The sequence below is a fragment of the Nicotiana tabacum genome, chromosome 11 (assembly GCF_000715075.1).
Source record: "Nicotiana tabacum cultivar K326 chromosome 11, ASM71507v2, whole genome shotgun sequence".
In the NCBI taxonomy this organism is placed as follows: domain Eukaryota; kingdom Viridiplantae; phylum Streptophyta; class Magnoliopsida; order Solanales; family Solanaceae; genus Nicotiana; species Nicotiana tabacum.
The window spans coordinates 60,146,297-60,167,529 of NC_134090.1; the positions used below are offsets into that span (position 1 = coordinate 60,146,297).

The 21,233-nt window shown below is 38.5% G+C and overlaps 1 long non-coding RNA gene and 1 other non-coding gene across 2 annotated transcripts; one reads left to right on the forward strand and one right to left on the reverse strand.

Moving 5' to 3' along the window:
- The first annotated feature begins 264 nt into the window (after positions 1-264).
- On the forward strand, positions 265-371 carry LOC142166618 (small nucleolar RNA R71). The gene has a single exon (XR_012697021.1). It is a non-coding gene; the product is annotated as a small nucleolar RNA R71 (small nucleolar RNA).
- A 16,237-nt stretch (positions 372-16,608) lies between these two features.
- On the reverse strand, positions 16,609-17,674 carry LOC107762735 (uncharacterized). Its single transcript, XR_001642862.2, has 2 exons — positions 17,100-17,674; positions 16,609-16,806 (listed from the first exon to the last, which is right to left on the reverse strand). It is a non-coding gene; the product is annotated as an uncharacterized LOC107762735 (long non-coding RNA).
- Between the last annotated feature and the right edge of the window lie 3,559 nt (positions 17,675-21,233).

Here is a 21,233-nt window from a genome sequence, read left to right on the forward strand (position 1 = left end):
TGAAAAGTTTCAAACTTTTGTGCCAAAGAAATAATTTGTTACGTTAGTGTATTTAAAGCATCAACCTGATTTACCGTAGCAGCCTTCTTGATGATTACACGCTCAGATGGCCATTAGTTGGCATTCTCCGAAATCTCGTTCAACAATTTCAATGCTTCTTCCGTGGTTTTTCCTATTACAGAACCTCCTGCAGCTGCATCAATCACATTTCTAGAAGAGGCTTTTAACTCGTGATAAAAAATATACAACTGCATATGTTCAGAAATGTCATGGTGTGGGCATTTTCTTAACATTGCTTTTAATTTTTCCCAAGCTTGATAAACTGACTCAGTGTCAGTCTGCAAGAAATTAGAGATGTCTTGTCTTAACTTTGTGGTTTTAGCAGGGGAAAAATATTTGCTTAAAAATTTATGAGTCATTTGATCCCATGTGGTGATGGAACCTTGTGGCAAACTTCGCAACCAAGTCTTGGCATCTCCTTTTAAAGATAAAGGAAATAGCCCTAACGTGATAGCTTCAGGAGGTACTCCATTACACTTAGCTATTTCAAAAAGTTCCAAAAAGTCAATTAAATGACTGTGTGGATCTTCACTTGCGTCTCCAGTGAAGATGCAAGACTGTTGAATCGTTTGAATCGGGCCAGTTCTGATTTCAAAGTTGTTGGCTGCCACTAGAGGTTTTCTGACACTAGATTCACAATTGAAGCGGTCAGGTCAAGCATAATCCCTTAGGATTCTGTTTGCTGGCCGTGGTGCTATTTCATCAAACTGATCTTCCACATGGACTGGTGGTTGAATGTCTTCTACTTCTTGATTCTACATACCTTCACAAGTTATGCTTTGGGAAGATAATGTTTGTCCTTTCCTGCGCAATCGAAAAGATCTTTCAATTTCAGGATCGTAATTGACCAACTCTTTTATAGAAGAACGGGTCATAAACTAGTCAAAATTCTAAAAAAAATGAACTTAACTCCTAAAATGGTAGTAGTAGTACTTAGAAGAAAGTAATTAAAAGAAAGTGATGAATAACAAGGACAGCAAAGATTACAAAGATGACAAAAAATAATAAGCGATTAAATAAAAATAGTAGTATGATAATTGTTATTATTATTATTATTAGTATATGATAATAATAATTATATTAGTACTAATTAGCAATAGATGTTATGAAGAAAAAAATGGTAAATGAAATCAGTAGGTAGTAAAAGTAACTAATGATGGAAAATAATAATATAATACTAATATAGAATATAGTTACAAGTAGTACTAATATTAATAATAGTAACTGCTATGCTATAATGATGATAAGAAGGATAAATGATAATAACACTTCAATAAGATGTTAGTACTTGTAATAGTAAAAGTAATAGTAGTAATATGTAGTAAATACTGATAACAAAGATAATAATACGACTAGTAAGTTCCCAAATTAGTAACAAAATATTTAGTCCGAAGTAGACTTATGCCAATCCCCGACAACGATGCCAAAAATTTGACGAGACCAATGTGCATAGGATTTTTCTGCCCGTACTCAGTCAAACTCTAGTATAGTTTATGATATCGTCCCACAAAGATTGGTTAATCTAGGCTACGGACTTTTAATATTTTTACTATTATTTGAGAGAACCAAATTGATGAACGGTGAGTTTTAAAACTTGTTAATTAATTAAAGCAAAACAAACAATTTTCGAAAGATTTATAATTTAAAAAGAGTTGGGAATTGTTGAATTCACTTGATAATATTATTTCAATAAAATCTCAATTTTCACATGTATTTCTCTAAAGAATAATTGCTTATTGCTAATACAATTATATTTTCTCAATAAGAAAAAGTCAATTAATAGCACTCCGCGAGGTTATGTAATTAATTGAGTTAAAACTAGTGACGATCAAACCGAAATATTTTCTTACTTGAATTGTGCTAAAAGGTAGTAAAAACTTCGTGAGAATATTTTTACTAAAAATTAGTAATCTTGCCTACAACAATTCCTCCGTGATAATTAAAACTGAGACAAACAAGATTACAGATTTGAAATAAGAGTTTTACAAAAAATTATTCTCACTCTACTATTTTATTCATTGGTTATTATATATTAATTTTTCTCCGTAAGAATTACAAAATTAATATAAGAATAACTTAAATAAAATATATAGAAGTGATAATAATGATTAGCTAGGAACCATTATTTCAGCACAGTATGAATTATACAATGGAAATTTCAAGCCAAGGATGTATTAAAACTGAAACAATGTTATAAAAATATATATCAAGCTTCATCAACTATCCCAACAAAAGAGATTACTCCATTATGGAGTTTTTGAATCTCACAGCAAAAAGGAATTCTAGAATATTTCCAATACTCTTAGAAAATCCAAAAACTAATAAGAAGAAAATAAAATAGTTAAAGAAAGAAGTTAAAACCAAAGTTTAGATAAAAGTAGTTCTTCCTTCTTCCCCCCTTTTTCCGATGCCAAATTGCATTCTATTTATAGACAAATCTTGCAAGCATTAAATAATTAGACATGTCCAAGAAATAAGTTTGGATGTGTTCGAGGAGTGAGCTTGGACACGTTAGAAGAGTGAGCTTGTATGTGTCCGAAGAGTGAGCTTGGACAAGTCCAAGATTCAATTATAGGCTTTCGTTTCCCATTTCAATTCTTGTGCTTGTCATAGCAGACTTTCATCGAGCATTTTGTCTTTTCCTTTTGTTATTTATAATCTTTTTTTTCTGCAAAAATAGTTAGAAAGAGGCAAAATACGAAAACTAATTTAAGTATATTATTTAAAGTAGAATATTAATAATATATAATAAGTAAATATTTAATATTCATCAAGGATCCTGAGTTTGGGTCCCAGGGTCCTCGGTCTGCTCGGGAACCTGTGACTGGCTCCCTGTACTCTGTGTCTCCACTGGGACCTGGGCCTAGATAGAGTCTTGGGCATGCACTGGAATCTGGGGTTGGCTAGAGGAACCCCCCTGCGGGTCTTCCAACTCTATAATGGCATCGTCAGTACGAGGAATCACCATCTTCCTCTTGGATGGCCTCTCTGTATACTGATCTGGCTGGGGCTAGGCTGCTGGAGTCAGGTGATACAATAGAAGATCCAGAGGCAAGTGATCAGCCTTCAACCTCTCTACCTCCACCCATAACTCCTTCACTGACTCCTTTGAAGCACGAGTCTTTCTCATTTTCTTCGCCTCCCTAGCAAGCTCATTTAATGCCTTTCCATGAGAATCAACAGCATCCATGATAAATTTTTGGTTCTCTAGGATCTTCTTGAGAGTGTCCTCCACTGACTGTGGGACCTGTGATGGAGGAGGTGCTAACTGGGGTACCACCAAAGTAGATAGTACAGACAGCTTAGAAGTGGCTGTCTGCATCCAGTTGTTGATACTGTCAAGGGTCTGGATCAGGCGGTGGGCAGTCAAAGGATATGCAGTAGATGAGGGGATCTCTGGAACTGTAGAAGTGGAAGGTTCTGGGACCTTGTCTGTTGTGGCGGAAGGAGGCTGAGTAGGAACCACTACTACTATTGGCTCTTCAGACTGGCTAGTTGAAGTAGTGTCTTTTCCCTTAGAGTCCTTGGGGTTGTCGGGACACTTGGTGTTGTACCAGGAGAACGGTGCCTTTGCTTTCACTTTCACATCAAATCTTCGCTTCTCCAAATCTAGGTCCTCGAAGTACATGGTCAGGAAATTGAGGAAGGGGTAGGATCTATCACCTTCGTTCACCACCCGTGTAATCACCCTCGGCATCACAATCCTGATGTTGATCGGGTACCCCGCCATGATCGATGCCACCAATATAGCCCGGGGGATAGGAATGGAGTATCAAACCTCCTTTTTACCTACACCCCTCAAGGGGTATAAGGGAGTTTTTCCAATTTAAGTGACAATCGAAACGGGATTATTTGTATTAAATTCAGAGTCGCCACTTGGGATAATTTATGGCGTCCCAAGTCATCGATTTAAAATTCCGAATCGAGGAAGTTGACTCTTATTTATGGTCCGCGAACACAGAAATCCGGGTAAGGAATTCTGTTAACCCAGGAGAAGGTGTTAGGCACTCCCGAGTTCTATGGTTCTAGCATGGTCTCTTAGCAATTTATACTTGGCTTAAATCATTTAAATACTCATTTTTAAGACCTATGTGCATTTACCATTTTACCGCTTTTTAATCACTTGAAATATTCGTAATTAAAGAATTGAGTTACGCATACATATACCCATTTGTTTGGCGTGTCAAAAATCATGTCCCACGAACGTGTCCACAACCACGATAATATATTAAACGTGCCTAAAGTAAACTACGATCATTGGTTATTTGTTATATCTAAATTATGAAATTAATATGAGGGCCATATGTGATTAAATAATGGATGGCACACCTCGAACTACAAGAACTAAGTTAAATTAAAAGGTACTATATTACTAAAAAATTTATTATTAAGAAAAGGTTTGGTCGAAGTTGCGCGAACGCATACTCCGAGTTGATTTTAGAACCGTAATTATGTCACGCGAACTTGTACACAATCACGATTGTATATTATACGGCCCTAAAGGTTTTTCTACGAATATTTATTATTTTTAAAAGAAAAAATGCACTCGTGTCACGCGAACGTGTACATAATTACGATAATGAATTAAATGCGCCCAGGAATTCTAACATGTTCAAAATTATTTTTCTAAGTTACACATTCATTGGAAGGCTCGTTTGGATATAGAATTACATAAACATATACCTTAGCTATATTTATACACAAATGTGAAGTGATCTGTTGATAAGTATTTTACAAGTGATGAACTTCTTTAATATTATACCATATAACTTTCCAACTCAGAGGAACATCACCTACGTATCTATATACGATGGAGATCTAAATGAACAAAAGTATAGAAAATAAGCTAAGCACTTCAATGGTCAAGAACAAGATTAGTACATAATTTTGCCAATAAGGATAGTGACAGAAACGAAAAAAAACCTTCATGGGTCAAGGACAGAATTTTGGCAGTAGAGCAGAACTTCAATTTCGTCAAAAATTTACTGTCACCAACATCTCAATAACAACAAAACCCACAAAAATCGAGTCAAAATCGGAACAAAAGTAGTTCGTAGAAAATGAACAACAATAGTAAACTCCATAATTAAGGAAAACCACATTCATATATGGCTGAACATGAAGCAACTCACTTTAACAAAACGGAGGCAGTAAACAATTAGCACAAATTGTAGTCATCAATGAGCAAATCATGAACATATGTTTCAACGATCCAAGGAAGCATCGTAGCATCACAAAATGGTGGCAACATCATTATGATACCGAGAAACAGATCAACAATTACAACATTTCGAATCTAGGTTCATACCTGATGCGCTACTAAAAGTCGAATAGAAAAATCGGAGCCTCGAACGGAAACCTTAACGAGACTCAAGCTCTGACCAGAATTTTTGTGTTCAGGTGCTGTTTTGGACTGAAAATCGCTGGAAAACACAAGCTGGCGGGAATGTCGGATCTGTCGCCGGCGAGACAGAAGCTAAAACCAAAGAAAATTACAAGAACAACAGCTTCCTTTCTCTCTGTTTGTGAGTGTGTATGTGCATTTTTGTGCTGCTGGTTTTAGGTCGTTCTAGGTTGAAGCAAGCAAAAATGAAGGGTGTTGTCTGGTTCGCCGGCGATGGGATCGGGGTGGAGGTGAACGATGGTGGTCTCTATGGTTCTTGCTGGTTGTTTCCGGCGAGGGGTCGCAAGATGGAGAAGCAGTAGTGGCTCCTTGTTATGGTGTTTGTTGGTTTTGTTGTTGAAGAAAAGGCAGTGGGGAAAGGGGTCTTTGGAGAAGACGATCTGAGGGGGGGTCCTATGCGCAGCTTTTTGTGTGTATGTTTTTTGTTTTCAGCCTCTTTCTTCGTTCTTTTCTCTTAGGCTTTTTCTTTTTTTATATTGTAGGTATTTTGGTAGGGTTTTTAGGTTAAGGGGTATGGGCCTAGGAATTATGGGCTTGGCAATTGTGGGCTAGGTCAAAAATTAGGCCTAAAAATGGGTTGCTCGAGCCCAAGTTCTATTCTTTCGCTGCGAACGAGATTAAAAATACGGGTCCATTTATTAATTATTAATACTATTCAAATAATTATTAACATAAAACTAACCATTAAAACAAATTTATTTTTGGTATTTTCAAATATCATATGAAAATAAAAATACGATACTATTGTTGTATATATTTTTTTTAAGATTAAAAATGACTACAAAACATTAATGAACCTATTTTTTGTAATTTTTGTTTTCTTCTAATAAATAAAGTAAAAGAGTCAAGATTACTTAAAATATCTATATTATGCCTAAATTAAATATTTACGCACTAAAATATGAAAAATCTTGGGGAGGGTCAAAATTCACATGTCTACAGCTGCCCCTCTTTGACTGGGAACGTACAGAGTTTTCAGACAAAGACTGACTAGACAGGTTTTTGACTCGACCCTTATTTGGAGAGACTAAAACTAAGAGAAAAGGGGAATGTGACCGAGCCCTGGTATTTGGGTTGCCTACATATCTTTGGCTATAAAGGAATCAGGCCACGTGTAGTTCAGAGATGAGTGAGATGACGGAGTATGCCGAGATGGAGATCCGGTCGGGGTGTCGTTCCACCGAGGTTCCAGTCTGCGGTCCTTGTTATTACATTAAGAATCAAATGAAAAAAAAGACTAGCTAAGCCTATCAACTATGAGTTACAAGATTCTTATCTATAAGTCTTCTGAAACTTGATATTGAGTCTTGAATGGTTCTTCATCCTTCTTCAACTTTTCGGATCAAGACCAGGTATGCAATGCTTGTTACCTCGGCCATGTCTTGAGCAACCCACGTCTTTCATCAACTTCTGCATTTGGATTCACTTCTTGCCTTTCTTTTTTTCTTTATTGTGACTAACTTTTGTTGATCACCTTGGACTGTTGACTCGCATTCTTGCCGCGAGATTCTTTGGTTGCTGACTTGAATTGCAATCTGAGAAGCTTTTCCTTTTCTTCAGGTGGACGCCTGACTGTTGAACTCGAATCGTCTTCTCTTGTTACTTGACACTGTTTTCCCTTGCACCTTGAACCATTTTCCCCTGAAACTTGAACTGTCTTCCTTCGAAACTGCTTTCCCTAGAAACTTGAGTTGTTTCCCCTTGTTCTCCAGGTGGGCGCCTGATTACAACAAAATAGACAAAACAAAGAAATTTTTCTGCCCCAGTTTGCACTAGGAAGATTTGTGAGTTGTTAGCAAAATTGTAAACCACTTGTACTATTGATGCAATGATGAAATTAAACTAAAGAATAGACTAGGAAAACTATAAACTAAGCTTGACTAAAGTAAAAACTGACCCTATTCTCCAGGAGGGGACCTTGACTGCTAACTTGAAATGTATTCCCTTCTCTCCAGGTGGGCTCCTGACCGCTGAACTTGAAATGTATTCCCTGCTCTCCAGGCGGGCTCCTGACCGCTGAACTTGAAATGTAATGTATTCCCTGCTCTCCAGGCGGGCTCCTGACTGCTAACTTGAAATGTATTCCCTGCTCTCCAGGCGGGTTCCTGACTTCAACAAAATAGACAAAACAAAGAAAATTGTCAGCCCCGGTGTAGTGGCTGGGCATAGATGTAAGTGTAAAATGGATCACATTACCAAATGTCAATAAGAACTTAAAAGCTAAAACTTGAATTGTACTCCCTTGTTCTCCAGGCGGGCTCCTGATTGCTGACTTGAAAGTATTCTCTGCTTTCCAGGCGGGCTCCTGACTTCAATTTGAAAGTGCTCCCTACTCTCCAGGCGGGCTCCTGACTTCAAGATAGACAAAACAAAGAATTTGAAAGCTAAAATTTAAATTGTACTCCCTTGTTCTCCAGGCGGGCTCCTGACTGCTACATAGACAAAAACAAAGAAAATTTTCCTGCCCCAGTTTGGTAACTGGGCACATATGTGAGTGTTAAACTGAATCATATTACCAAATATTACTAAGAATTTGAAAGCTAGGTCCCATTATGCAGGGGGTCCTGACAACTCTTAACTAAACGACAATTTTAAATCTAAGTTATATCTTCTACAGGTGTGACTTCTGCTAAATCTTGCTATCTAAGAGAATCTTTAAACTACTCCCCATTATCCAGAAGGGTCATGAAAATCAAATGTCAAATTTTATCTTAAGGGTGACAACTTTCATGTCTGAATTATACTACCCTACAGTAGAGTTTACGCTAAATGTTGTTATCTAATCGAAATCTTAAAGCTAAGTCCCATTATTCAGGAGGGTCCTGGAAACTCCTAATTGAATCCTATCTCGAACATGCAAACTTCTAAGCCAACTATATTCCCTTGGGATAGATTTATGCTAGATTACGCTATTTCTGAACTTTAAACTAGGTCCCATTTTCCAGGAGGGTCCTGAAAATCAAGAATCAAACTTGTTTGGTGACTGCCTTTCTCCACGGAGGGTTTCTCCGAAACAACCGAAATTTCCTGCCCCTGTTTCAAATCAAAGAAAAATCTTATCAGTTTAAAAATGTGGTGGTTGGTTTGTGGTCTTGACTTTGAGGGCGGTTGCTCTTTCACTTCTCATGATAACTGATTTCCCCTCGAGGACCTTGCTTGCTTATGGACTAGCCACTTTCTCTGCCATCCTTATCACAGAAAATGCCTCTTCTCCGTTCAGACCCAATTCATTCTATCTGTTGCACTGCTCATGAACTGACATTTACTAACCTTTGTGTTTTATCGGTAAAAACCTTTGATTCGTCCACCTAACACCCTCCATCTGTTGCATCGTGCTCTTGTGTTGACGTGTATTGCACCTTTGTGTTTCTCATGAATTCCAAAGCACGCTAATTTCCATCCACTCAGTGCGCATGCTATTTTTCCTGACTTAAATCACTGGCCCTGGCCTTGAAGTCTACTGTTCCCTCACTTGTCACGTCAACTTTGATTTCTTCTTGGAAAACCTCGCTTGTCACTGGTTAACCACTTTCTTTGTCTCATCACAGGGAATACCTTTGACCCGTTCACCCAACATCCTCTATCTGTTGAACTGTTCACGAATTGAAATATACCAAGTCTTTGTATTTCTGATGGACCCCAAAGCATGTTGGTCGTTACCAACTTAGTGCTCTTGTTGCTCTTTCCTGACTTATGACACTGTGACGTGCTAGCTAGATCCCGTTTTGTGCAATTGGAAAGCTGGTGGCAAATTTTGAAGTCATTTCTCACTTATTCTGACCAAACAGACTCAGGAAGAGGAAGTAAACAAGACACAAGGAACAAAGTAAAGGACAAGGGAAAGAGGCGATTCCTAACAAGAAAACTACAAAGTAGAAACCTATCAGATGTGGATACCAGCTTTAATGACCATGACATGCACCTGTGGCCTATTCTGTCAAGCAAATCTGATGTTCAACTCTTGTTATACCTCTGAACAGTGAAACTGGGCTTCAATACTTCGATTATCCAATCTGATTCACAATCCTTATTCGACTTGTAGTGCCCGAAGGGTTTTCACCATCAAGCCTCTCTCATTTTGTTCTTTCTCTCAACTTACTGTCGCCTTGCGATGCCCGTGAGGGTTTTCGCCAATAAGGCTCTCTCATTTTTAACTTCTCTCAGCTCCTGTCGCCTTACGGTGCCCGTGAGGGTTTTTACCAATAAGACTCTCTCATTTTCATTATTTTTTCCACTTGGACCAGAGTGTTGCCCTTGATATGAATCACCTCCACTCGCTTGACTTGGCATCTCTCGAAGACTGATCGGAAGGTCTTTCTTTGGACCGTAACGTGGGCTTTTGGATAGGGTTAAAAAGAAAGGATATCAGAGGCTCAAAACAATTCACATGGGTTCAAAATTACAACTTTCGGATTCAGATTTCTTACAACAACCATAACTTCTGCCCCAGTTTCTTGCTTGGGGACTTTTGGATTTTTATTTTGATGGGACCGAACCATGAGGCTGCCTACGTATCCTTAAAAGGAATCAGGTCGAACGTAGTTCATGTCATAGAAATTACTTTGTTGTTGTGTTTTATTTCTTTTCTCTTTCTTCTCTCTTTTTTTTTCTCTTTTGCTTTTCTTTTTCTCTTTTTATTGTTTTTCTTCTTCTTTTCTCTTTTCTTCTTTTTTTCTTTTTTTTTCTCTTTTTCTTTCTTTCTTTCTCTTTCCTTTTCTTTCTCTTTCACGTTTGTGTTTCTGATATTCGCTACTGATTCCGAAAGAGTGGTATGAAAGAAAATAAATAAGGCTCAAAAGGGGTGACGAGAGATAAAGTATTTAGATAGAAGAACAAAATGTCTTCATCATTCCAATCTTCAAAACATGCCAGGTACAAACAACACAATTAAACAAACTAAGGAAATCATTCGTAACATCTTTTGATTGCGCCAGACTTGATGACTGTATCCACACATTCGCCTTCTACATCTGTTATATACAAAGCACCATTGGAAAACACTCTCACTCTCATTACCACGAACGGCCCCCTACAAATTTAGGGCAAACTTGCTTTTATCTTCAAATTGATGTGGCAGGATGCATTTCAATAGGGGTTCTTTAAGTTCTATCTGCCCCAGTTTCACACAATTCAGGGCTTGAAGTGATCTCAAAATGTCTTTACTTATATCCCTCAAATGTCCCTACATCTTCAACAATGTTTCATTACTTCGTGATTAAACAAACTTTTAAAACCAGGCTGAGAATTACGCGTGCATGTCACGTCACTAGAGTCAACAGGAAAAGAACTATAAAAAGAAAAGAGAACTAAACTAAAATGACTAGAAATCACGGAAAACATAAAATGGCATTAGACAGATGGTAAAAGGGTTTAGACAACGAAACAAACAAACTAAATTGGGGTTACAAACCTAGAACAACCCTAGACAACACTAAACGGGCTATTATGACTAAACAAACTAAGCAAAATAAAAGGATAGAAGGGTTTGAGTCACAAGACAGTATCTGGATTACAACCCTGAAATAACCCAGACAACATAAATGACAACAAAATAAACCACCAAAACTCCTCCCTGGATAACCAAGACAGAAGCGTCTTTCCAATTGCCAAGCTCGTCATCTTAACCACTGAATTCCGCATCAACATTACTAGGACCTTCACAAACTTCCATCACATTGTTCTTAACAAATTGCTTTTGGGTTCCCTTTGCTGGCTTGTTCTTAAGATCAACCTCTGATAGCACTAAAAACTTCATAGCGCGTGGACCTTTGAGGATCTCAGAAGAATTTCCATATTCATTTTCAAAACAAATCATACTCACCATATGCGTCTCATTACGAACAGGCGATGGACTTTGGCTTGTGTTTGCTGCATCTAGATTTTGCACGGCAATGTCACCTGCATCAATAAGCTTTTGAATTGCTTTCTTCAGATTCCAACACTTCTCTATGTCATGCCCCGGGTCATCTGAGCAATATGCGCACCTTTGAGAAAAATCAAACTTCTTTAACAGGGGGTTTGGTATTTTTATATGAATCGGCTTCAACATGTCCAATTGCTTCAACTTTTGGAACAAACTGACGTATGACACTCCCAATGGGGTGAAAGCCTTTTCTTTTTTCAGCAACCTCTCATTCTTAAATGCTTGATAGGGCCGAAAACCTGATCCAGGGGGTTTTCGATAGGCTCGTGGGGTGGATAGGCATTTTGTGGAGCTGGGTACTGAGAGAGTGATGTACGATTTTGGGAGTTCCGTGGAGAGAAGTGGCATTGGGGAGGATCATCTGGTGCATCAGGATATCCATGGGGACGATGTCGAGGCTGGAAGTGTTAATCGGGAAAGCCCATCGGATCATCTTTTCTGTTTCTCTTTCTTCCACCCAAGCTTACAACGATGTTCTAAATGTCTTTCGAACAACTCATGATTTTACCTGATTTGATTCCCTCTTCTAACATATCTTCCATTTTTAACACATCATTGAAAGGTTTTCCTAATGCCGGGACCAAATGACTGAAGTAGGTGGGCCCCTGGGCTATTAGGAAGAGCTCAACCATTTCTTCTTCCCCAATCGGGGTATTGACTCGAGCAGCCTGCTCCTTCCATCTGAGTCCAAATTCTCTGAAGCTTTCCTCCGGCATCTTTTACATTTTAGATAGGGAGGAGCGGTCTGGGGTAAAACCTTATCTGTATTGAAATCATCGAACAATATACTGAGCCATGCCACCCAATGTAGACCACTTACCAACATCTTGACGAATATACCAGTCTAAAGCTGCCCCAGTCAGGCTCTTACTGAAATATGCCATCAACATGTCATCTTTCTCTCCAACGCTTCTCATTTCACTGAAATAGACCCTCAGGTGGGCTACCGGATCTCCACACACATCATACAAGTTAAATTTTGGCACTTTGAACCTCGCGGGCATGCGAACGTCGGGGGACACAGACAGTTCTTTATAAGTCATGCTACCTTGGTCTTCCCTTCCTTGTTTGTTTTTCAAGTATTGTTCTATGTCTTTCAGCCTCCTGGGTATCCCATCTTTCCTTTCTTTTCCTGTGAACATTTCATTTTCAACATACGACTTATCCCGAGGGCTCTATTTGTATGAGTTGGAAACTTTGTGGGCAACCTCTGAGGGGTAATATTGGGCATCGTGAGCTTTGAGTGGGTGTTCATTGTTGGGGATGGTGGATAAGACAGGAGGGCAATTTTTGGGGAAGGTAATTGGAAAATGAGTGATGGAGCTACTAGGGTGGTTGGGAAAGCCATGGTAAGCGGGTGAATCTGGAGAGTATGGGGGATCATCTGGCACTGTGACCGGTGTTCGGATAAGGGTAGTATTTAGGAAGCTAGGTGGTGGCAGGGGTGGTGCCTTCCCGGTCATCCAAGCCTGATACATGTCTGCCATGTGTTGTCTTATCATCCTCACCTCTTCAACCAACTCATTGTCCTATTCAACCAACTGCTTTTGAGCGCCAGTATCAACCGACTCAGTTCCGTTATTGTCTGCCATTGTCTTTTGACTTTATGTTGTAGAGAAGAGTTACCACTTCGAGAACCACAAACCAACCACCTTTCTGCTATGAAGATATCAAAAGGAACAAAATGGGGTCATCCCGTTAGCGTTAGGGCATTTAGCAGAAAAAATATCACATTGCGTGTAATGCACCTAGCAACAATTAACGGTTCAAGAATGACTTCGAGGGTCACAAGGTCACTTGGCATTATCCCAATTTGTCCATTTGAATCTTCCGTTTTCTTTTCTAACACTTCTTGGCTTGCTCATTTTCCTTCCTCTTCTCTTTTTTTTAATCATCACTCTTTTCTTTCTCTCATTTCTCACATCCCATAATTTCATCTCTTTTTTTCTTTCTCTTTTTCCTTTTTCCCTTTTTTTTCCTTTCTTTTAACAGTTAAAAAAATGATTCGATTGAACCCTATGTAGGTTGTCTACGTATCATGACGCCGCATGAATCAGATCTTTGCGTAGTTCTGAAAGATCGGAAATAAAGTAAACAAACTAACATTTTCATTTTCTTTTCTTTTCTCTTTTTTCTTCTCTTTTTTTTTTTAAAAAACAGATACTCTATGAGAAATTATCAAGGAAAAACCCTAAAAGAGAAAAATATTTTTTGATTCTTCTTTTTTTTATGAAGGAAATCTAAGGAATAAAATCATAGAAAAACATTTTGAATCTTCATTTGATATACTGACGCAAGATTTCGAAGCAAGCAATAAAAAAGATAAAACAGAATGTTTTTTATTTCAATTTTGATTGCCTAAAGGAAAAATTCTAATGATAGACAAAAGATAAAGTATGCTTTTTTCTATGTGCGATATCCTAAAGTTCTAATGAAAATAAAAAGAATTTTTTTTTTCATCTTTCATTAATTTCCCAAAGAAACACCTCACAAGAAAATCTTTTGGATTTTGGAATTAATGCCTTAAAGAAAACTTTTAAAGAGGTACTAAAAGAAAATTCATCTTCTTCTTTTTTTTTGAATTTTGGTCCTAATATACTAAAGGAAATATAAAAATAATTTTTATTTAAGTCCTAGATATTAATTGCCTAAAGAAAAAACTGCCTCCGAAATACTTTTTTTTCATTCCTACGATTAGTATTCTAAAGAAAATTCTTAACGGAAATATAAAACGCAATTTTTTTTTGATTTTTGATTCATTACACACCCTTTCATATGTAAATAATAATAATAAAAGTCGACATTACTATACAAAACTAGAAGGTAAAAGATGACATAAAATAAAAAATAAAAACAAAACAGACTCAAAACATAAAAAGAAAAGAAAATCTTCTTTTAATCTACTCCTGAATGAGCGATCCTGGCTAGATGTCCTGGGGCTCTGTCATGCTCAACTCCGCTAAGTAAATCCACGCCTGTAGGAAAAAAATGAAAACCAAATAGGTTAAAGACCTAGAGCGCTATGTGAGACAATAACATTTCCTGTTGGAAACATGCAAGACATGATTGAGGCTATTTTGCAAACTGACTTATTTGGCCAAAAAATGGCTAGAAGTGCAAAATTTGGCTACAACCCCGCAATGCCAAGAACCTAAGATTTACTAGGAAGACCGGACCCTATGTGGGTTGCCTACATATCACACCCCGAAAGACGAGAATCAGGTATGCGTAGTTCGGGCAGATTGGATACGGGCGAAAAATAAAAATAACAACTAATTTAGAGAAAATATATTTTTTTTTCTTCTTTTCTTTCTCTATTTTTTTTGAAAAATGATGAAACATGTCAACTTTTTTTTTTCTTTTTCCACTTTTTTGATTTTTGATTTTTAATTTTTGAAAAATGATGAAAAAGTACAAAAATCTTTTGAATTTTTCAAGCTCTTTTTTTTCTTAATAAAACGTAACAGAAAACATAATTAGGACCCACTCGCTTTATCTTCACACTTCACCCATTCTTTTTCTTTTTTTTTTCTTTCTTTTTTCTTTTTCATTGTTTTTTTCATTTCTTCATTTACCCTCAGCTATCATTGGTCCGCCAAATGACCCTTTTACCCTTGAATAAATGCAACATGTAGCACATAAGATGCATCAGGATGGTCTTTTATTTTGGGTACACCTGTCCTAGATGGACCCAACCCCTGTGTTGAGTCCGCAAAGTCAATTGCATGTGATGCAAGCAAACGTTCCTACTAGGGATCCGGCATGAGGCTGTGTTTTTCTAGGTTTGAATCCTGGGGTTTTGTTCTAGACTTGGGGTACCCGAGTGGACAATTGGGGCCGAAGAGGGGGCGACGTACCGGGAGCACTGAAGTCTACCAGGCCTTATCGCTTGCCCAGCCTCGTTCTATTTGGTATAATTTCTACAGAAAACGCGGGTCACTCGAACGTGTGCACCATTTTTAGAAGACTCAGAGGCCTGGCATAAGAAAACAGTTATATACAACTCAAACAATATCAAAGCGGTAAACAGATAGCATTTAGCACAAAAGGTTCACATAATACAGTAATATCAACAATAAATAAAGCCAAGTAAAAACCATGTTAACAAGCTCGAATTCTTGAACCCTGAACCGGAGATTCTGGGTTCGATCCCCAACAGAGTAGCCAGAGCTGTCACACCTCCTTTTTACCTACACCCCTCAAGGGGAATAAGGGAGTTTTTCCAATTTAAGTGACAATCGAAACGGGATTATTTGTATTAAATTCAGAGTCGCCACTTGGGATAATTTATGGCGTTCCAAGTCCCCGGTTTAAAATCCCGAATTGAGGAAGTTGACTCTTATTTATGGTCCACGAACATAGAAATCCGGGTAAGGAATTCTATTAACCCGGGAGAAGGTGTTAGGCACTCCCGAATTTCGTGGTTCTAGCACGGTCGCTTAGCAATTTATACTTGGCTTAAATTATTTAAATACTCATTTTTAGGACCTATGTGCATTTACCTTTTTACCGCTTTTTAATCACTTGAATTATTCGTAATTAAAGAATTGAGTTACGCATACGTATACTCATTTGTTTGGTGTGTCAAATATCATGTCACGCGAACGTGTCCACAACCACGATAATATATTAAATGTGCCTAAAGCAAACTACGATCATTGGTTATTTGTTATATCTAAATTATGAAATTAATACGAGGACCATATGTGATTAAATTATGGATGGCACACCTTGAACTACAAGAACTAAGTTAAATTAAAAGGTACTATATTACTAACAAATTTATTATTAAGAAAAGGTTTAATCGAAGTTGCGCGAACGCATACTCCGAGTTGATTTTAGAACTGTAATTATGTCACGCGAATGTGTACACAATCATGATTGTATATTAAACGGCCCTAAAGGCTTTTCTACGAATATTTATTATTTTTAAAAGAAAAAACGCACTTCTATCACGCGAACGTGTACATAATTACGATAATGAATTAAATGCGCCCAGGAATTCTAACATGTTCAAAATTATATTTCTAAGTTACACATTCATTGGAAGGCTCGTTTGGATATAGAATTACATAAACATATACCTGATCTATATTTATACACAAATGTGAAAGTGATCTGTTGATAAGTATTTTACAAGTGATGAACTTCTTTAATATTATACCATATAACTTCCCAACTCAGAGGAACATCACCTACGTATCTATATACGATGGAGATCTAAATGAACAAAAGTATAGCAAATAAGCTAAGCACTTCAATGGTCAAGAACAAGATTAGTACATAATTTTGCCAATAAGGATAGTGACAGAAACGAAAAAAAAAAACTTCATGGGTGAAGGACAGAATTTTGGCAGGAGAGCAGACCTTCAATTTCGTCAAAAACATACTATCACCAACATCTCAATAACAACAAAACCTGCAAAAATCGAGTCAAAATCGGAACAGAAGTAGTGCGTAGAAAATGAACAACAATAGTAAACTCCATAATTAAGGAAAACCACATTCACATATGGCTGAACATGAAGCAGCTCACTTTAACAAAACAGAGGCAGTAAACAATTAGCACAAATTGAAGTCATCAATGAGCAAATCATGAACATATGCTTCAACGATCCAAGGAAGCATCGGAGCATCAGAAAATGGTGGCAACATCATTATGATACCGAGGAACGGATCAACAATTACAACATTTCGAATCTAGGTTCATACCTGATACGCTACTAAAAGTCGAATAGAAAAATCGGAGCAAAAGCCAAACTGCCACCGAACCTCGAACGGAAACCTCAACAAGACTCAAGCTCTGACCGGAATTTTTGTGTTCAGGTGTTGTTTTGGACTGAAAATCACCTGAAAACACAAGCTGACGGGAATGTCGGATCTGTCGCCGGCGAGACAGAAGCTAAAACCAAATAAAATTACAAGAACAACAGCTTCCTTTCTCTCTATTTGTGAGTGTGTGTGCATTTTTGTGTTGCTGGTTTCAGGTCGTTCTAGGTTGAAGCAAGCGAAAATGAAGGGTGTTGTTTGGTTCGTCGGCGATTGGATCAAAGTGGAGGTAAACGACGGTGGTCTCTGTGGTTCTCGCTGGTTGTTTCCAGCGAGGGGTCACAAGATGGAGAAGCAGCAGCGGCTCCTTGTTATGGTGTTTGTTGGTTTTGTTGTTGAAGAAAAGGCAGTGGGGAAAGGGGTGTTTGGAGAAGACGATCTGAGAGGGGGGTCCTATGCGTAGCTTTGTGTGTGAATTTTTTTGTTTTCAGTCTCTTTCTTCGTTCTTTTCTCTTAGGCTTTTTTTTTTTTTATATTGTAGGTTTTTTGGTAGGTTTTTAGGTTAAGGGGTATGGGCCTAGGAATTATGGGCTTGGCAATTGTGGTCTAGGTCCAAAATTAGGCCTAAAAATGGGTTGCTCGAGCCCAAGTTCTATTCTTTCGCTGCGAACAAGATTAAAAATACGGGCCCATTTATTAATTATTACTACTATTCAAATAATTATTAAAATAAAACTAACCATTAAAACAAATCTATTTTTGGTATTTTCAAATATCATATTAAATAAAAATACGATACTATTGTTGTATATATTTTTTTAATATTAAAAATGACTACAAAATATTAATGAACCTATTTTTTGTAATTTTTATTTTCTTGTAATAAAATAAAGTAAAAGAGTCAAGATTACTTAAAATATCTATATTATGCCTAAATTAAATATTTATGCGCTAAAATATAAAAAACTTGGGGAGGGTCAAAAATCACATGTCTACAGGGAGTTGTCGTGATTAGTGGGGTCTAGCCGGCTACAAACAAATGTATCCCACCCCTTCGCTTCAAAGTTAAGTGTCCGCTTCAGAATTTTTACCCCCGTTGTCAACCATGCTGGGGTGGTACCTAAGATTGCCAAGTACTCAGCTAGCCACAGCGGGGCATCCTCCCCCAAAGCTACCTTATCTAAGTACAAGGTCTCGTTCTCCTCCGGGAAGCCCAGATAATTAATTATCGTCTTGCCATCAAATTTCACTTTCATATTTTGCACCTTAGTCACTGTGGTGCCCTTTTTGATGTGGGCAATATTGGTGTAGAACTCCTTGACTAGGTGCTCATTGGCATCCTCCACATGGCTTATGAAGTAGTCCCAGCCTGCTCTCTCCCCGAATTATCTCGACACATTGGGGTTGTGAGGCATGAGGTCCTTTGTAATGAATTTCCACTCCGGTATTAGCTTCCTCTCGGGCCACCACTCTCTGAACTTGTGGTAGGCTACCTCACTCACAAATCTGTCTTGTCATGCCTCCGGATTTCTGGTTCTCTCTACCCCTCCTACTTGGGGCTCACCCCCTCCTATTTCTTCTCCTTCTTCTTCTATGAGACCCTCTCCGGTTAGTGAAGCTGTAAGTGAGGTGGAATATTCATTGCCAATGTCTGCAGCTGAGACCTTAGACGACTCAAAAGATATGTGCACTGATGTTTGGGCAGTGGAAGAGCTCGAAGGTGTATCCCTCAATATGTTCCTCTCCAGCCAGTCAGGAACATACTCTGGCACGGAGTATGAGTCAGATACCTCCCGGGAAGGCTCACATTCACTCCCGGATTGGTCAATAGCTCTATCAGCAACCTTTATGAGCTTTCTGGTGTTTTTGATGTTATGCCGGGCTTGCTGGGTCAATCTAATCATTCCTTGTCCCCTACCCGGGAGGACTCTCCTTTCCCTTTCTATTTATCACTTCTGCCTCGTGATTTCACCATGATCTGCAAAGAGAATACAATTGAGTTTTGTTAGTATCAGCAGAGTTAGTGAAGCATTACAGAAAAATTATTGTAGACAGTCAGAATTGCAGAATGGGAACCGCACAAAATGAAGTGTGGCCGCATAGAAGCTACCGTGGGCCGCACAAAATGCACCGCAGTCCGCACTGAGATGGGGACCAGACTACCCACTCTCTGAATCTAGGCACCGCGGACTGCACAAAATGCATTGCGGTCTGCATTGAGGCACCGCGGACCGCACAAAATCCATTGCGGTCGCGGTCCTCACTTATCAGCTTTCATAACTTTCATCACCGCGGTCCGCATAAAATAGCATTGCAGACGGCACAGAAGTACCGCGGACCGCACAAAATCCACCGCGGTCCGCGGTGAGCACTCAACAGCAATACCAACCTAGGGTTCAAATTTTTCATGTTTTTAGTCCAATGTTTTTATCTATTCTTGATCCCCTAAGTGTTGAATCACTGGTTTTAGCTAACTAGTCCTAATTTAAACATGATTTAACAAACCTACTATACAGAATTGAAAGAAATGGTAAGAAAAAGAAGAAAAACTAAGAAAAATAAAAGTTAAAAGAAAATAACAAAATTAAAGAACTAAGGAAGAATTAAATTTACCAGAAGTGATATGCAAGCTTAATTAACGAGACTTAGCAGTTAAATTCACGTAAAAGGTCGAAAAGTTTATAACGAGGGCCTCAGGTCCTATTTATAAAAAAGGACCTGGGGCCCATCTCACCTACTCACCGCGGACCGCACAAAATGGCACTGCGGTCCGCGGTACTCAGAAATAAGTGGCACTGGGGAGATGGCCACTATGGTCCGCAAGAAATGAAATACGGCCGCAATGGTCCACCGCGGACCGCATAAAATGCATTGTGACCGCGGTGGAAAACTTCAGTAACTCCTCATTTTGTACTAATAAACTCTACGGTCTGCATTGAATTTTTGCCCCCGCACTAAGGCCTTTGCGGCCGCATAAAATGCACTGCGGTCCCCGTTGCAAACTTCAGAGAGTGTGCATTTTTCCAACTCAGTCCTGCACTACATCAAAACAATCCTACAACAACTCACAACTAGTTAGTCTAAAAGCAAATCCTATACTACAAAGAAAATCAAAGAAAAACAAAAAGAAAGACACATGGGTTGCCTTCCAAGAAGCGTCTGATTTAACGTCGCGGCACAACGCAGATTACTATCAAATCACTTTAGATGGAGTAGTGCCACCACGTGGTTGTCATCAATCTTGCCCAGGTAGTGCTTGACCATGTGCCCATTAACTCTGAAAATCTCCCCATTTTTGTTCTTCAAGTCAAGTTCACCAAACGGAGTCACAAATACCACTTCAAAAGGTCCACTCCATTTCGACTTAAGCTTTCTCGGAAACAGACGTAACCGGGAGTTGAACAAGAGAACCAAATCACCCACTTTGAACTCCTTGCCACAAGCATATTTATCATGTAGGTACTTCATCTTGTCCTTGTATAAGGACGAACTGGAACAGGCATGGAATCGGAATTCATCAAGTTCATTAAGCGGCTCTACACGAAGATTTGCTGGCACATTCTATTCAAGATTCAGCTTCCTCAAAGCCCACATGGCCTTGTGCTCTAACTCAACCGTTAGATGGCAAGCTTTTCCAAACACCAACCAGTACGGAGACATACCAATCGGAGTCTTGTAAGCAGTCCTATAAGACCATAGAGCATCATCCAACTTCTTGGACCAATCGGTCCTATTTGCATTGACCATTTTTGACAATATACTCTTGATTTCCCTATTTGAGACTTCAACTTGGCCACTCGCTTGAGGATGATAAGGAGTAGAAACTTTGTGATTGACACCATACTCTGCAAGCAAAGTGTCAAAAGATCTATTACAAAAATGAGACCCCCCATTACTTATGATTTCACGAGGAGTGCCAAACCTTGTAAAAATGCTCTTCTTGAGAAATGCAACAACACTCTAGGCCTCATTGTTGGGTAAAGCCACGGCTTCAACCCACTTTGAAACGTAGTCAACCGCCACAAGAATGTAAGTATTCCCACACGAGCTAACAAACGGGCCCATAAAATCAATGCC